This window comes from Siphateles boraxobius, unplaced genomic scaffold (assembly GCF_051911475.1).
Source record: "Siphateles boraxobius isolate OS27281-9 unplaced genomic scaffold, OSU_SipBor_1 12, whole genome shotgun sequence".
NCBI lineage: Eukaryota > Metazoa > Chordata > Actinopteri > Cypriniformes > Leuciscidae > Siphateles > Siphateles boraxobius.
Genome location: NW_027508722.1, coordinates 26,450,285 through 26,464,294, shown reverse-complemented (window position 1 = coordinate 26,464,294; position 14,010 = coordinate 26,450,285). Strand labels below are relative to the sequence as shown.

General features: G+C 42.8%; 1 long non-coding RNA gene across 3 annotated transcripts in view; it reads right to left on the bottom strand.

Annotated features, from left to right (window-relative positions):
- The window catches only part of LOC143723980 (uncharacterized), a 44,700-nt gene that overhangs the window by 7,649 nt on the left and 23,041 nt on the right, over positions 1-14,010 (bottom strand). For 2 of the 3 annotated variants that reach the window (XR_013197212.1, XR_013197208.1), the window contains 2 exons: positions 9,126-9,312; positions 5,915-6,557 (listed from right to left, as the gene is read on the bottom strand). This is a non-coding gene — a long non-coding RNA (uncharacterized LOC143723980). Of the gene's footprint in view, positions 1-5,914; positions 6,558-9,125; positions 9,313-14,010 lie in introns of those variants that run through there. The other variant, XR_013197210.1, reaches the window with a different exon arrangement.

Sequence of the window (14,010 nt, the reverse complement as noted above, 5' to 3'; positions counted from 1 at the left end):
CTCGCTTCACAAGCACATACAAACGCACATACTCGAGAGGCAGGTAAATTTGATTGAGTCGGAAGAACGTGGAACAGTTTTGGCTCTTGATTACATTAGACTGAAAAGAGAGGGATGGAGGAAGAAAAGGATCACCAGTGCAGGGAAAAAAATATATTTCATTGTGATATCAAAATCAATAAGCATCGACTGAAAGGTGGCTAAAGGTGATGTGTGTATACATGATCCTTCAGGCTCCAAAGACTTGCTGTCAAACGGCCCTGGAGGAGGAAAAAAATGGGCTGAGTGGTGCAGAAAGAGAGCGAAACAGGTAAATAGAAAGGGAAAGGGAAAAAGGAAAAGGTGGCAGAGAGCAAATGAGAGTGTAAAAAGGAGGGAACAGGGAGGGAAGACAGAGAAAAAGAGAGAGGCGCAGAATTCCCGCCTGGTGGAATCAATACAGCGAGGTGGAGTGTAGCACAATAGCTCCAACCCCAGATGAGAGGTCCAGTGAAGCAGGTCTAATGCTGCCCCCCACCCTCCCCTTGCTCCCTCCGTAGCCCCCAACCCGTTTAGAATGCAGAGCTACCCACGCACCCCCAACAACCCCATTGGTCCTCTGCTCGCATCCTCTGCTCGCCACACACGCAGTCACTTCCAGCAGGAAAACATCCCTTGTGGAGCAGAATTCCTCTGCTCTTCACTGGCAATGCACACACTCGCATTCCAGCTGACAACACAAAAGAAAACACACTTACATACACACACACACACACACTCCTCCATTTTTATCAGCACTTGAGTGTACCCAGGCCTCAATTAGTTCTTGATGAATGAGCCCATAAGATGCTGCTTTCTCATTTCCCCCCGTAGCTTGATATTCCAGCAGCCATTATGGGCACAGCTCTCATTGTGCTGTGAGTGAGAGGAGATCAGGCTGACTGAAATGTACCTTCACTCAAGCAGAGACACAGACACAGAGAGAGAGAGAAATGTAGGAAGAAAACACGTGTTCTAATATTTTTTAGCTCTGTTGATTTTTCAAACTATCCCTTTGTATAATTATTTCATTTTCTTTTTCCAAAATCCTTCCAGAACACCTCCCTTTTAAACTCAAAAGTAACAATACACGATCGATGTGTATGAATGCCTAATTATCTCTGGTGCAATGGTCCAAACAAGATGTTCTGCACATATATAAAGTCATTCAAGTGGTCTCTGAGCAGTTTATAGCAGGACAAATCTCAGAAAATGAAGAGTGGAGATTTTGTATGAGCAGAGCTGAGAGTTCAGAACAATCTCACAATCAGACGTTCTTTAATCCAGTCTATAATATTGCCTTAGGCTGGATTTATGCATCTTTGAACTGTAATTGAGAGAGTTGAGTTTACTAGGGGTCAAAAATTAACACGTGAAAAGGACCAAAAGAGACATAGCTTTGGTGTGCAGAGAAATTTAAGTAAACAAAATACAAAACAAAAAAGACTAGTATAGTAGGAATATAGTGTATATTTGAGAGAGATCATGAAAATAACAGTTTGGAATGTATTATTCACTTTAAAAAAAAATTAAAAGCATTTACATAGTACCTGTAATGGAATAATGCAAGTACAGTTTAATAAAGTAAATATATAAGGCTGAAAATGTTTTGTAAAATTCTTGATATCTTTGCATTTTGATGATTCTGATTTAAATTAAAAAACGACTCATTTATGCTTGACAAAAAAATATTCCTCAGGCACCTTCATCTTCACGCATTTCACATGATATATTTTTAATTATTTTCCATCTCTCTCTCTCTCTATATATATATATATATATATATATATATATATATATATATAATGTCTTCACGTGAACGCAAGCATCTTTTACATTTACATTTATTCATTTAGCTGACGCTTTTATCCAAAGCTATTCATTCATTGCTATATTTCAGAGGTCGCACGCCAGAGGCGTGGGGTTAACTAGGGGTTAAGTGTCTTGCTCAGGGACACATTGGTGTCTCACAGTGGATTCGAACCCGGGTGTCTCACACCAAAGGCATGTATTTTATCCACTGCGCCATCACCACACCAGGTGGTTTTGCACAACATCTTTCACACTGTGTTTCTGTCACAGAGCAACACATGTCAAACAAACCTTAACTTTCACTGCTTCCTGGTTGTGATGCCTTCATTAAAGGGATAGTTCACCCAAAAATGAAAATTCTGTCAGTAATTACTCACCCTCATGTTGTTCCAACCTCGTAAGACCTTCGTTCATCTTCGGAACACGAATTAAGAAATTTTTGATTAAATCTGAGAGCTGGATCACTCCTCCATAGGCTTCTAAGGGATTGAAACTTGCTAGCCCCGAAAAGTTATTAAAAACATTGTTAAAATAGTCAAGTAACTACAGTGGCTCAATCTTAAGTTTGTCAAGTGATGAGAATACTTTTTGTGCACAAAAACGAAAAAAATAACGACTTTATTTCAACTATTCATTTCCTTCTCTGTGGGCCTCGAGTCAGTTCACTAGTGTAATAGCGTAAGTGTTTCTGTGTTGTACGTCACACGCATCACACACATGACCAGCGTTGGCCAATAGTGAGCCTACATGTGACGTAGCACTACGCTATCACACTACGTACTAGAGGCCCACAGAGAAGGAAAAGAACCGTTGAAATAAAGTTGTTATTTTTGTTTGTTTTTGCGCACAAAAAGTATTCTCGTCGCTTGATAAACTTAAGATTGAGCCACTGTAGTCATTTGGACTATTTTAACAATGTCTTTAATAACTTTTGGGGCTGGCAAGTTTCAATCCCTTAGAAGCTTATGGAGGAGTGATCCAGCTCTCAGATTTAATCAAAAATATCTTAATTTGTGTTCCGAAGATGAACGAAGGTCTTACGGGGTTGGAACAACATGAGGGTGAGTAATTACTGACAGAATTTTCATTTTTGGGTGGACTATCCCTTTAAATGATTCACAAATCGAGAGAAACTGCAGGACCCTGGAAAACCATAGACTGTAAAAAAAATGGACAAAGCATCTGTGAAGTCACCAATAGACATTCTGAATAACGGTTTTGAGGCCGTTTATGGGGGGGTATGGGTGGCGCCATCTTTGAAAATCTTGGGAAATTCTAACCCCGCCCACCTTCTGGCCAATCCATATATGGGTAAAAGGGTGGGCTTTGTGTGAGACTGAGCCGGCCAGTGGATGCGCCTCTTCAGCCAAGCAGCAGCAGCCTCAGCTATCTGTAACGTTGTAAGATCGACTGGCAGACTAGCCTACTTTTTACAGTCTATGGCTACTACATTCACTGCAAAGCTGCTGAAGAGTACAACCCATATGAATTTGTCTGGTAAGTTGTGGTTGTAACGTGAAGTTCATGTATGTCTCTTAAAGGCATGTTCAGACACCTTATAGTTGTATCCTGCAAGGTAGGCTACTATCCGGGTAAACTCATGTGAACAGTTAACAAGTTATTACTACAACGATTGAACGGAGTTGTGTTTGCAACTTCTAGGTAAAATAAGCTAAAATGGTATATTAAAAATGCTCAAAATATATTAACACTCCAATGTGGGACATATCAGTCTATTCTTATGTTACATTTATTCATTTGGCAGACGCATTTACAGTGTTTCAAACGTCAGTTATAACCATAAAGTTAAGGTAAAGTACCTCGGACGCTAACTTATCTGAGGCGATTTAATGCTAACTGTCGCAGTGCCACTGCCCACAAACATTGATGCTAAATAGTGCTAACTACGTGAAATAGAAGTGGAAGTCACTTACCGGAAAAAATTGAGCGAAGTACTCCTACAGTGTCGTTTAGTGCAGTTTATAGCAGAGCAACCCATTTTATGTACGATATTTCAATACAAATGTTCAGAAAGGATACAGAGGTGGTATGATGTGTTGTGTCAGCTCATGGCTGAGACGTCAAATTTCAGGAATTCCACTCGGCGCAGCCCGTTATCAGCTGTCAATCAAAGCTAACCACGCCCTTATTTGTCATACATTTTAAATCTAAATACGATCTAAACTAACGAGTTCGAAAAAAATGCACCCCCCTCACAGTTGTCAGGCATTCGGAACCTATCGAAAAATACAATAAAAGTCCATGGGACCAATCTGTAAAAACATGAATTTTATGCTGTGAAAACGGACATTTTAACATGGGGTCTATGGACATTTGCTCCCTTTTGGGACCTGCCCCTAGCGGATTTTCGATGTATTGCAGTTTTTTGCACTTCGGGGTAGGCTTCATTTTTCAGATTAGAATGTTGCCGCTTGTGGAAAACACAGAAGAAAGAGGGAGGGGTGTTGTTTAGCTTTAGCCAACAGTGTTTATGTTAGCTGTGTTAAAAAGTAATGAGCATTAGGTAATTATGTTATTTATTTTAAATTATTTTAAAATAACTTGCAATGTTTTTATTTAATAAATGTAATTTATTATACTACTATAATATACTGTATAAAATAAGGCTGCACAATGTATCGTTTTAGCATCGATATCGCTATGTGAGCATCCACGATAGTCACATCCCACGCAGGATGTGGGATGCCAAGTATGGATCATTGTTGATCGGTTCCGATCATAGACTGTAAAAAAATATGGACGTAGTGTAGTGTCCATGACATCACCCGTAGGTTTGAAGAGCGTTTTTGAAGCCTAAAGTGTGCGGAGTCGGCCGTCGCCATCTTGGCAACGCGTCACCGTGCGTCACTCCCGGATAAACAAAAATGGGCAAAAAGGCGGGTGTTGGGTCGAGTTGGAGTGCCTGGATGCTGAATTGCAGTTTAATTCACTTCCGTGTTGGTTTCAAGAGAGAGACAGGTAGGTTGCCGCTTGGTTCCGATTCGGCAAATTTAACCAGTGACAGTTTATCACTTGCACGTTTTTTTAAGTCCTGTCAGTGTCAGTTTAAACATCAAGTGCAAGAAGACTGAATTCGCGCTCTGTTTTCTGTGCGGGTACATAGAGCCAAGCAGACGAACTTAAACGGACATGTACAGAGAAAAGTCAAAGTTAAAATACCCTTCTCGGCGAGTGTCCTTGTAAACATAGCCGGTTGTGTTGTAAACACGAAAATGAATCCATTGTATAATGATTATATAGTGAGTTTGTCTTAAAGTGACAGCAGCCCATTAAACCCGCAGCTGTTTGTCACAAATGTTAATCAAACAACAAAAGAAAGAGAAAATCACTTTTGTAGCTTTAACAAAGATAAATTGTATTTCATATTGCATGTAAATTAATGACATTAAATTTATACAGTGAAGACTATGCTGTGTTATTTTAAATTTGATTCAATATCTGTACCTGAATAGTTAGATTTACCTAAAAAAACAAAGCACTGCTTGTTCCATTTCAATCTTTGTTCGGTTGTATCTATAAATGCTTTTAATTTGTTTATTATTTTGATAATAAATAATAAATGCACTCTCCAACAAAATCACCCCCAATCATCCTACAATGATTAATTCTTAACAAATAGAGCTATTAAAATCGTCTGGTGAAATTGTTTTCATATCGCAATATATATAGCAGAAAAACAAAATATCGCAATGTGTTTCTTCCAATATCATGCAGCGATAATATAAAATATATAATATACTGACAAACACAATTGTAACCCTCTCCCTTATATTTAAAGTGCACAAAGTGACTGTCATACGTATCAATGATACAGAGTTATGGCAAATGTTTTAAAAATACTTTTTTACTTACTCAGAGAAGCTATGAATTTTCTGTCCTTGAGCTAATAAACGTTTACTATACCCATATATTATTGCATGCAAACAATGTCTATAGAATAGACATAGGAAAAAATGCCTCTAAGCCAATCACAGTGAGAAAATCTCAGTCCGCCAAAGGTGAGAAAATAGTAAAGTATGTTTTATTAAAAAAACGATGTAATATAATTAGAAATATCGTAATACAACATTGTAACACCCAGAGCAGAAAAGTACGAACCCTGTATCTGGGTTATTATTTGCCAATACAGCAGCACTAATAAACAGTGCACTTAAAGAGCTCGACAAGAAGGGGGGGCTGTCTGTCTTCACTCCTGAACAGAGCTTCAAAATAAACCTCACACAGAGAAAGACAGAGAAAGAGCGAGAGAGAGACACATTAGTCCACACCTACTCTCTGAACTAATACAATAGCTGCACAACACAGAGGGACAAAAGCGACCTCGCTTGAAATGCCAACCTTCAATATGCACCCAGCCAATCTGATATTTAACACGAGTGTTTGGAGATTTATTTTTGTTTTTGTGCACTGTTGTTGATCAGACGAAGTGGAAGGAAAGAGAGAGAATGAGAAAGAGTAAGAGGGAGAGGGAGCACAGATGAGTCTAACTAAACACAATAGATAAATACTGCACAGCAGGAGAGCTGCTGTCAGGGGAGCAGTGTTGCTTTGTAGTGGAGAAGAAAAGATCTCTGGCAGATGAATGGATCCAGCGTCCAGCAGCGGGACTGACCCGGGGGAATCCAGAGCCTCACCCACCCACTGAGGGGGCTCACGCTGGGGGAGGCAGGAGCAGCGAGTACCCCCCACCTCACACTTCACAAGGTCTACAAATACACAAACATGCAAAATCTCATGAAACCTAATGAGCACTGAAAATCACACCAAGTAGTGTGCCGGTGCGCAAAATGAGCTCTGCAACAACAAATGAGTGTTACTGAGTATACAGGAACTATAACGCTGCATTCATTTCAGTACCACTAGCAAGTAGCAACACCAAACAGGATCACAAACATTTTAAAACTCGTTTCTTAAATGGTTTTCCATCTACTACTGTTCGGACTAACAGGTAGTCCCACCCCAAACTCACACAACTGTTTAAGCCACGGTTGCAGCTTTAAGGCAAAAACAAATAAAGAAAGAATATCAAGTGCTAGAGGGTACATAATTTTGGTGAGAAATTAACCCAAATAATAATAATAATATCATCAGTTATTATTACTGCTTTCATTATTATATTTTAATTTAATAATACAATATAAAAATAAAACAATGAATGTTGAATTTAATCATAATATTTACTATAAATTAAACATTTATTTTATTTTAAGTAAAAAATAATTATTATTGTATAATTATTATTAAATTAAACATGTATTACTGTTTGCATTACTGTAGTTTTAAATATATAATAATAGAAACATTATAATAATATAATATTATTATATCTTAATAATTATTAAATAATAATAAGTAAATAATACACATAATAATAATAATAATAATAATAATATCTAAAACACTTGCAAGCTTTTTAAAAAGCCATTTCAAACAATTGACACTGTCCATCACAAACATGTGAGCTAAACCCCAACTGACAATTACAACGCTGGTCCATTCAGTTCCAGGAGGAAAGCTCCCACTGTGCCAAAAGGAGTGTGTGTGTGTGTGTGTGTGTGTGTGTGTGTGTGTGTGTGTGTGTGTGTGTGTGTGTGTGTGTGTGTGTGTGTGTGTGTGTGTGTGTGTGTGTGTGTGTGTGTGTGTGTGTGTGTGTGTGTGTGTGTGTGTGTGTGTGTGTGTACTAAGGTATGTGTATGTGAGAGGGACCTGTCAATCACACATTTCTGTAGAACATCAGCTTTCAGTGATGGAATGGCTTTCTCTTTATCACACACACAGAGTGCGATCAGGCCACTGTGCTCACACATTCCAGCCCTTACAATGCAGCTGAGCTCCGATGCTTTGATTCAAGCTCACTGCAGAGGCCCAGAAAAGACCCTCTGAAAAACTCAATCTACATAGCCTGAATCTGCATGGCACTGAAGTTAATAAAATCTGTCATTGTTGCTCATGGGACAGCACAAGTGTTTGAGCCAATCAATCATCTGTGCCATAAATGCCTTCTCACTCTGGAGTCACAGGAAATTACATCATGACAACGTTGAGTGGCTGATGGCACCATAAGAAATCATACAGTCCCAAACCTTTTACTAACAATCATCCTAATTTAGTATAATGAAATATTAATAATATATAGTATGTTGCTTGAAAATATAATTATTTAATGAGTTTACATTGTACAGCTACTTTTGAATGGCCATCAATGAATAAAAGAAGCTTTTTGTATCCAAATGGAGTAACAACATCTATAGTATCAGCTGGTCCATAAAGTGCAAGAACACATTCTGTGTGAATGACTCCTAATTCCTTTTCACAGACAAACTCAATTTTAGCCATGATATATACACTTCCATTCAACAGTTAGGCTCAGTAAAAAAAATTTAAGTCTCTTATGCTCGCCAAGGCTGCATTTACTTGATCAAAATACCGTAAAAAGCAATATTGTGACATATTATTACAATCTACAATAAATATTCAAATTAAAAGTGTATTTTAATATATATAAAAATGTAATTTATACCTGTGATGTCAAAGCAAAATTGTCCATAGTGAACACTCTTCATTTGGCAGTGGTAATGAGTCAAAGAGCATTGTAACTTTCAAAGAGCTGCAGGCTGAAGCCACCTGAGAGAGTGCAGCACAACTAATAATGCAATAGATAAAAACAGACAGGCCTAAATCAGATCATCATCCTCCTCCTCCTCGCAGTCGCCCCATCATCACAATGCTTAATCTGTCAACTTGTGTGATGTGTGTGAATGCTGAATTGCTAGAGTAGTGAAAGAATCTGTAATTTTCTGTTTGTGGCTAGTGTGAGTGGGAATAACAGAAATACGCAGGTGTGTGTGGGCACAATAGGTTTGTCGGAGTTTAGCTGGGTATTCAGCTTCTCCACAACTCTTCCTCTTACTGCCTAGACTCACCAAACTGTCTACAATCAGAAAAATGAGTGTGTGAGTGCATCCATTTGGTGAATGTATGTGTGTGTGTGTGTGTGTGTGTGTGTGTGTGTGTGTGTGTGTGTGTGTGTGTGTGTGTGTGTGTGTGTGTGTGTGTGTGTGTGTGTGTGTGTGTACAGTGAGATCAGGAGGTCTTTCCTTTCCTCCCACTGGTGAAGGGCCTCACTGAAATCCTCTCACACCGCTGATATAGAATACTGCTGCTGGATTAGCATATCATTAGCATATCATTACCATACCATTACCTCAGCACAGTTTGTGTTGGCGTGTACGGACAAGGTATCGCCTCATCAACTGATTCACGTCCTCCCTCACCTCTTTTACGGTTTCTCCATCTTTTTTTCTCTCCACGTCACTCAGTCTTTCTCCCTCTGCCTCTCACGCAGAGCCACGCTGGCAATGGCAGAGTGAAAGCGAGGCACCGGCGGGGTGATGCAGGCACGTTCTTGTCTGCACAGAGAATGGAAGCTCGCCGCAGAGCTACGTGAGTAATCATACCCTTCTGAAAAACAGAGAAGACAAAAACACACGCACACACTTCAGAAATAAACAAATACATTCTCTCCCAGGTGCTTATACCGTTACCCACGCCTTAATGTTATTAAAATTCTCAAAATATAGCAAAAAATACACACAAAAAAAAACAGCCTGGTCTCGATATAACAGCCTGGTGACTGGCTGTCAGTAAGCGCTCATATGTGCAGAAATAATAGGTAAAACAAAAAATAAATACAATTCCAGTTGTAGAGTTTCTTTTAGTCCTGCGGTGTTAGTAACACAGTGGAGCCCCTCGAATGATGCAATGTCTTGGTACCTAGGTCTGCCTTCTATAAACACACTTAAAATGCACATACTTTTTAGGATGCAAGTGGCATAAAAAAACTACCAAATTTGTATTCGGATCCATCTTAGGCTGCATTTACACTTGGCATTAACATGCGATCACCGTGATCATTAGCCAATCAGGACATTGACAAACAAACAGGCGTTTACATTTGTACACGTAGCCTCTGTATCTGGATAACCGATCGGAATTCTGTTTCCTGCATAATATTTAAATTAGGTCTGTGGCACGACACCAGAAAAGAGTAGCCTAAAGATTATACAAATTAAACAATGTCCCAATTGCTTTCACTCACTCACCTTACTTTCCTATGCAATCTCCAGTAATTAGATCAAATTCAGTTTTTTTTAAATACTTCCAGAGTTGATCATGCAAAAATAACTGTTGATCATGTTAAAGTCACATCGATCATCTGGGTTCAAGGTTATAGCGTGCAATGACTATTGACAGAAATGGGAGATTGATAAACATGCTGAAATTCAACATTTAAAACCGATTATTCCTCTGGCAAAGCAGCGTACAGCTCTTCATTAAGATCTCATGACTGACTGTGATTATAGGCTACAGGCGGATTGTCTCGTTCAGATAATGTTGCACAATTAAAATGAAAAATGACACACATAGTATCATGTAAGACTAAATAAACTGTTTTAAAGATTGACATTTATTGTAAGGTTCAAATAAGTTTCATTTCTTGTCTAAACTGCGTCTGGACATTATTTTCTGACAGCCTCGCGGGGAGACTGGGCGGGGATTTAAATGACGTCCGCCTGTGAATGCAGACACGATGGCTGGATTGCGTTTAAATTACATTGAGATCCGACACAATGCGTCCTCGACTACATCCGAACCTGGACACTTGTCTTTTCAATGTGTATGTGGACAACATCCGGATACAGGTCGCATGTTAATGCCAAGTGTAAACGCAGCCTTACAGACATAAATACTAGTTAATATAATTTAATCAAAGATCAGCCTTTATGTTTTGCACTTTGAGATGTGGTGGGATACTATACAGCAGCTGAAAAAAATTTGTGGACACTAGGGCTGGGTATTGTTCAAAATCTTTCGATCCTGTGCCCAGTGGCGGATCTAGAAAATTTTACATGGGGGGGCAAAGGGGTGGCAAGAGGTCTTGGCAGGGTGGCAGGGGTAGACGGTACATGGGAATCTCTATATGTGAATTGCTTTAACAAAACAAACACAAAAACACTTTTTAAACTACAGTAGGTATTGTTTAATCATGCCCTTACACACTACAAAGGTTTTTAATTCACAACAGGAATAAGCCCAGTGCAGTGTTCAAACAAAACAAAACTGTGCATCTTTTAAAAAGTAAAAGTATGAAAAGCAAAATGAAAATATATTTTAAAAAAAGTACTATAATTGTGTCCAAGATGCAGTGGACTACAAGTATAAAACAGCAGACAATACTCAAGTTCTTATTATAATTAAAAACTTATAATTACAGTCCACAAATGACCCATGATCACCCATCTTTTTCAGGAAAGCTTAAGGCGACGGTTGTTGTGCTTTGCAGCAAAAAATTTCACAAAGCAATTCCTGGTAGGTTTAACCATGCTGATAAGATGACAGATACCTGGCTAAGGACGAGGGCACAGACCTAGTGGCCTTGCAAGCCGAGGTCTGAACCTAACTGCAACGACAACGACAAACAAGGGCCTCAGTACCCTGCACGCCCCTGCGCCCGCTCTACGGCGGCGGAGCGATCCGGCCAGGGACGAGAGGCTGCTAAGAATCTCAGGTACCAGGCCGCCATCTGGAAACCGACTAAAGGACCGGACTATTAACACCATGGCGCTCGATATTGCTACCTTCAACGCCAGGACTGTCGAATGAGGCCAACCTGGCTACCATCCTGCAAGGTTTGAACAGCATTCGCTGTAACGTGTTCGGATTGTGCGAGACTAAGCACCCGAAGCCACTGCACGTGCGGCGCGATGACGGCAGGACGGTCATCTTGGGCGCTAGGGAAGAGACGCGCCCTGTCGGTGGTGTTGGCTTCATTGTATCCAAACGATGGTCACCAATGATTGACCTGGTCGACGTGACCAACCACCGAGTCGGCGTACTCACCCTGCGCCTACACAACAAAGCCACCATCCGGATCGTGCAGATATATGCACCAACAGCAGCAGTTGCGGCCGAGCAAGATGACGATGTGCTTGAGCAGTTATACGAGGCCGTCGAGGCAGCCACTACCCCCCGTGCCACCTACCTTGTCCTGATGGGCAACTTCAACGTCAAGGTGGGCAAGGGGTTGGATGGCGAGCACTTTGTCGGCCCGTTCGGCAGCGGCAACAGGAACGGACCGGGTGAGCGACTGGTTCCAATGGCCGAGACCAACCGGCTGTTTATTGGCAACAGTCTGTTCAAGAAACGCCCCGGCCGCCGATGGACATGGATGTCCCCCAATGGAGAGACAACCAACGAGATCGACTACGTCCTTTGCAGCCACCGCCGCATCCTGCAGGACGTCGCTGTCATCGGCCGCAAGTTCTTTGACACAGGCAGCGACCATCGGCCGGTAAGAGCCAAGCTGGTCATCGACGGCAGGACCGAAAAGCGTGCACTGGCAGCTAGCAACCGGGCAAAGCAACCGGTCACCACTGACCTGGCCGCCTTCTACACTCTGATCAACCACACCAACTGGACACAGCTTGAAACCGACATCGACCAGGACTACGACCACTTTATTTGCCTGCTCAAGTCAAGCCGCGATGCAGCTGCAGTGCCGACCAACAGCCGGGCCAGCCGAATTTCGGACGCCACCAAGGCCCTGATGCAGAGATGGAGGCAGATACGCGCTGACGGACCAACACGTGTCGAGTACGGCCTGCTGTGCAAGCAGATCCGGCAGCAGCTCAAGACCGACCTCGATCAATACAGACAGAGGCACCTGCTGGCGACAGCCGAGGACCGCAAGAGCCTGAAAAAGTTCAGGCTGGCGATGCAACAGCAGCGTGGCCAAATACCAGCACTGAAGACGGCAGACGGGCGGACGACCAGGACTCGATCCGGCATTGAGGCCGAGTGCAGGCGTTTCTATAGTGATCTATTCGCCAGCAAGGTGCCCGTCCCCCCACCTAACCTTCAGCTCGACCAGCTGCCACCCATCCTACCAGTGCTGGTAAGCGAGGTCCGACATGCAGTCGAGCAGGCACAGGCTGACCGGGCGCCTGGCTTGGACGGCGTGGAGATCGATCTGCTCAAAGCAGGCGGCCACTCCCTTTAGACGGCCATGGCGACCCTATTCAGCCGCTACATGGCACAATGTCAAATCCCCAAACAGTGGAAGACGGCCAAGATGGTACAGCTGTTCAAGAAGGGCGACCGTGAGCTGCTCAGCAACTACCGGCCGATCACACTGCTGTCGGCCGTATATAAGATCTTCACCAAGGTGCTGCTCAACCGGTTGGCCAAGCAGCTAGACGAACAGCAGCCCGTCGAGCAGGCCGGATTTAGATATTGCTTTAGCACCATGGATCATATGCAGGTACTGAACCAGCTGCTCGAGCGGGCCAGGGAGTATAAGATGCCGCTAGTCCTGGCCTTCGTCGACTACGAGAAGGCCTTCGACTCGGTCGAGATCAACGCTGTGCTGCTCGCCCTCCAACAACAAGGCATTGGTGACGAGCATGTGGCCCTGCTGCAGGAGCTGAACAGCAACTGCGCCATCACCCTGTTCGACCGGCCGCTTAACATCGAGGTCGGCCGCGGCGTCAAGCAGGGCGACACCATCTCGCCTAAGCATTTCACCGCCTGCCTCGAGCAAATTTTCCGGCAGCTCAACTGGAACGAGGTCGGCATCAAGATCAACGGCCGCTGGCTCAATCATCTGCGCTTTGCCGATGACATCGTGCTAATAGGCTGTTCGGTGGTCGATGTACAGCATGGCTCGACCAGCTCAGCCAGGCTGGCGCTCGGATCGGCCTCAAAATCAATCTGGCCAAAACCAAGTGGATGCGCAACGACCAGGTGGCAGACACCACCCTTCATGTCGGCCAGCACCAGCTCCAGCAAGCCGATAGCTATATCTACTTGGGCCAGGAGCTAACCACCGACCACAGGATTGGTCGAGAACTGGCACGACGACGCCGAGCCGCCTGGGTCAGCTTTGGCTCAATTGCCGAGACGGCCACCAACAGAGCCATTGACCCGGACATCAGGGCCGCCCTATTCAACAGCACCGTCCTGCCAGCCATGCTTTACGGGTCCGAGACCTGAACTACGACGGCGGCCACCCGGCAAAAGCTGGCCGCGACTGAACGCGCAATCGAGCGCCGCATGATCGGGGTTAAACAGATCGACCACGTCCACAACGAGCAGCTGCGG